The sequence below is a fragment of the Arachis ipaensis genome, chromosome B06 (assembly GCF_000816755.2).
Source record: "Arachis ipaensis cultivar K30076 chromosome B06, Araip1.1, whole genome shotgun sequence".
NCBI classification, from domain to species: Eukaryota; Viridiplantae; Streptophyta; class Magnoliopsida; order Fabales; family Fabaceae; genus Arachis; species Arachis ipaensis.
In genome coordinates, this window is record NC_029790.2 from 63,930,535 (window position 1) to 63,935,122 (window position 4,588).

The 4,588-nt window shown below is 36.6% G+C and overlaps 1 long non-coding RNA gene across 1 annotated transcript; it reads left to right on the forward strand.

Annotated features, from left to right (window-relative positions):
- Positions 2,236-2,603, forward strand: LOC110263348. The gene is made up of 2 exons (XR_002348821.1): positions 2,236-2,310; positions 2,496-2,603. It is a non-coding gene; the product is annotated as an uncharacterized LOC110263348 (long non-coding RNA).

Consider the following 4,588-nt stretch of genomic DNA (forward strand, 5'->3'; position numbering starts at 1 on the left):
CATGCTCCTTAGGCTACGCTTTTCTTATTTTTTTTCTTTTCTTTACCTACAAGTAATCAAAACAACCAATCAAAGTATCACAAAATTCACAAAGCTTAAAATTCATTTAAAACTAATTAATTTTAGTTTAAACTTCATGATTTTTTATCAATTAAAGGGTGGTTGATTGATTCAAAGAAACCATGCAATTCCACTCCAAATTGCTAACTTACAATGCAAGAAAGTGCATAAAACCTAATAAAAACAAAGAAAAAGACTAGTAAAATTGAGCTAAGATGACTTGTCATCACAACACTAAACTCAAAACTTGCTTGTCGCCAAGCAAGAAAAGAGTTATGCTCAAAAGTTCTTTTCAATTAGAATGGGTTGAAGAATAACTTGTAATGTTCTGTGAGTGAAGTGATTAAGTGACAATGGGGTGAACTCTAAATTATATGCTCATGCAAGGGCTTCAGTGCTTACTAGTCCCTATATCTTGGGAGTCTTAGGTCCTAGGACTTTCATCCAAATGATATCATGGAGATCTCTCTATAGGTAATCACCTTGAAGCAGCTTATGATTTTTTTGTGTTTTGGCTTTGACTCTAAGTATCATGTCTCAAAGCGGCTCTTTAAATAAGCTTTCAATCAATACTCCTAAACCAGTTGGTTTTAAGGTATTAGGTATTAAAGCACCCCTAAGGATTTACTTATTCAAGCCTCTTTCTTTGACACAATTCGACCACAAGCATTTACTAGGATAACAACTCTTTGAGTTCTTGTTTCTTTCTTCTTTTCTCCCTAGTAATTGATGCTCAGAGCCTTGGGCCATGCTCTGTTGTTTTTTTATATTCTCTTTATTTTCTTTTGTTTGCTGCTTCTTGGATCAATAAATGTTTGAGAATCTCCACAATACTTCTTTGAACTCTATGTCCTGCCTATGAGCTCCCATGCAAGTTTCACAAGCATGCAACCTCAATGCATAATCATACAACTAGAACCACCACTTCTCCTAATCTTTTGCTTGCCTCAAAACTGTTTAATTCTTTAATCCTTCTTTTCAAAGAACTGTCATGTGATTCCTTTTTGAGATATTGAGTGCAAACAAGTTTGGAGAGTATAGGGTTGTGAATGATCAAGCATCTTAATTATTGAATTACAGAGAGATTATACTAGACAGAAAGACAGATAGGGGTATAATATCACTTTCAATCATAGCAGTGATGCAAAATAATCACTTAACAATACAACCTTTTGGAGTTTGCTTGCTTTACTCCTCATCATCATCATTGCTGGTCCTTACATTCCTTTTTCCTCCTTTTGGTTGATGATGCTTAATCCTTCCAAAAATTTGTATGATACTGTGCAATGATATTGAAAGTTGCTTGTTTCCAAGCACTTAAAAGATGGTTAGCATGCATTAATTTATTTGTGGGCTTTTGAACTTACTTTAGTGTGGAAACACCAAACTTAGTACCTTGCCAATGGTTCTCATGCATCAAATTAACCATGTGTGAAACTTTCCATACCACTCCTTGATGCTATTCAACAAATTCTAAAGTATGCAAAATTTTTGAAAGACTTGTGTACACAAGGATATGATAGGAGAATTGGAGACATTATCCTTTGGTAGTTTAATTTCTTCCTTGATGGAACCTATTCCAAGAAAATGTGGTGACCCTGGACTGTGCTTAGTGTCTTGTTGTATTGTTGGATACACTTTTCATGATTGTATGTGTGACTTGGGAGCTTGTGTAGGCATCATGCCACTTTCTATCTATGTGCGGTTGAATTTAGCTCCATTAAAGAAGTCGGCGGCGAGATTTGCCTTAGCCGATAAGAGTGTGATCACAGTGATGAGGATAGCGGAAGATGTACTCGTGGCAATTAAGGATTTGGTTTTTCCGGTTGACTTTTACATCCTTGAAATGCCTCCAACAGAAAATAGAAGCTCCTCCTCTGTTTTACTTGGTAGACCCTTCCTCAAAACCTCCAAATTCAAGTTAGATGCCTTCACCGGTATATATTTCTTTGGGGTTGGAGACAAGACTATCAAGTTCAATTTAGAGGAAGCTATGAACACTACAAGAAAAATACCCATTCTGCCACACTTTTTTTAAGCTACATTTGAAAAGCGTAGCCTATTCATAGAATAGGCTACGCTTTTCTCCGTGTTGCCTTTTTATAAGAGAAAAGGATACACAATTGTGGCATCATTTAAAAAGTGTAGCCTTAGGTATTATAGAAATCACTTATAAAGCATTTTTGTTAGAAAATTCTATCATGACTCATGCGGGCCATTCTTAGGAAAGCAAGCCAGCAGGATGTAAAGGTAATGTGAACACACTTACCCCTTCAATTTAGCTAATCTCATTTAATGGGATAAGGCTTGTAAATTGCTGGCATTCAAAGTATAACTACTCCTTTTTAGTCCTTTCATTGTTTTGTGAATACTTGACTATCTTTTTTATTCTACATTCACCTTATTGACTTGGACTTGGGCAATTGTGTTTGTAGGTATCGGAGCATGCTCATACTATTTTGTTGAGTAAGATTCTGCAGTCTAACATAAGATTAGGGGATGCCCATCTAAACAAGGAGGATCCCTCGATGGTTTTAGCCAGGTTCTATGAATCAAAGTTTCTTCTGTACAGAAAAAATCATTGAATAGTTCTTCTGCATAGAAATTAAAAGTAGTATATGGTTCTTTAATTAGAGGTCACAAGAGAGCAAAGTATATGGTTCTACTTATATATGCATAGAGAGAAAGGGCTGAAACAGTTGATGGACAAAGATAGTGTGGTGCACAAGAAGGTGAAATAGATGAAGAATATGGCTGGAAAAGCTGTCCTTAATGGTGTTCTTCTTTGAATTCTGTTGAAGAACTAATTGAGGATATCGTAGGTAGCAATTTATAACTATTCTGTTGTGTTTCATGAATATAGTTTTCCTTTCTTAGAATCAATGAATAAATTAGTGTGATAGAGAATTTTCTGACTAATATGATATAAGTTAGAAATTAAATTATTGTAGTAGGTCTATCAATTTTTCTTGAACTGTTGCCAGATCTTTCTATTCCCATATGCTCTATTTTAATGTTGACTAAACCTCTATGATAGTGATGCTATTAGCTTTAGCACTAAGTCATACTTATTATCATTAGTGGAAAATTACAAATTATAATTTTTTCATCTTCGTGACCTACTTCCTTATATATACGCCTGCTGAATGGTGTTATCAAGTTTAAAAGCATTCAAACTACTTTAAACAGTTGAAAGAAAGATCAAAAAAACTATGATACGAAATGCAACATGGTTAAGAAGTTATTAGTCTCTGCTTATCTGAGACAGAATCCTACTTAGTTTATTGAAATTCAATTGTTTTTAGGTTTATCAATATGTTTTGCAGCCTGGTTTATCTTGACATTCTCATGCCACCATTAATAGAGAAACGGTAGCAACTTCCAATTTTTTTTTGCAGCCTGGTTTATCTGGTTTTGTAATTTTTTTTGAGGATTTGTTGTTCTGATATTTGGGGTTTTACAATCTTGTGTAATTTCTGCTTCTTACTATGTTAGAGTTCTTATATACAGTAGCTATAGTATACAAAAAAAAGAGGGATCTAAGGCTACGCTTATAAAAAGTAGCTATGGTATACAATGTGGTTACGCTTTACAAGTGATGCAGTAGGGGTTGAAAAGCGTAGCCTATTCTTGAAGAACGAAAGCTGAAAAGCGTAGCCTTTGGTCCTGGACAGCATCACTTGAAAAGCGTAGCCTATTCCCAAACGCCAAAAGCGTAGCCCTTGGTGCAGAAAAGCGTAGCCTTTGAGAATAGGTAGCGGCCGAATAGGAATCACCCCAAAAAGCGTAGCCGTAGCCCAAAAAGCGTAGCCGTAGCCTAAGGCATCATTTTTTTTCACTTTTGGCTACATTTTTCAAGTGTACCTGAATGGGTGTTTTTCTTGTAGTGGAAACATCCTCTCGAAGAACATTTCGTGCTCCGATGTGATGTGATTGATGAAGTGGTAGCAGAAGTGCAAGAAGAAGACCATGACAAGTTGTGCTACCCCATTGTTGAGGAGACAGATGACCAAGAAGATGAACATGAAGAAGTTATCGAGAATGAATCCCTTGAGATTGATGAAAAGGAACCTCAACTTGAGATAAAAAGTGAATTGAAGCCCCTTCCATCTCATTTGAAGTATGCTTTCTTAGAGGATAACCAAAGGTTTCTGATCATTATTGCTAGTGAGCTCTCAAGTGAAGAAGAGGGAAAGCTCCTAGATGTTCTCAAAAAGTACAAGAAAGCAATAGGATGGAGCCTAGCGGATATTGTGGGAATTGACCCCCGCAAGTGCATGCATAGGATATTCCTCCAAGATGGAGCTAAGCCGGTTAGGCAACCGCAAAGGAGGCTCAACCCAACCATCCTCGATGTAGTGAAGAAAGAGGTCACCCAATTACTGGATGCGGATATCATATACCCAATTTCCGATAGTGAGTGAGTGAGCCCGGTTCAAGTTGTCCCCAAGAAGTCGGGCATCACAACGGTCGAGAAGGACGACGGTGAAATGGTCACTAAAAGAGTACAAAATGTGTGGTGAGTATG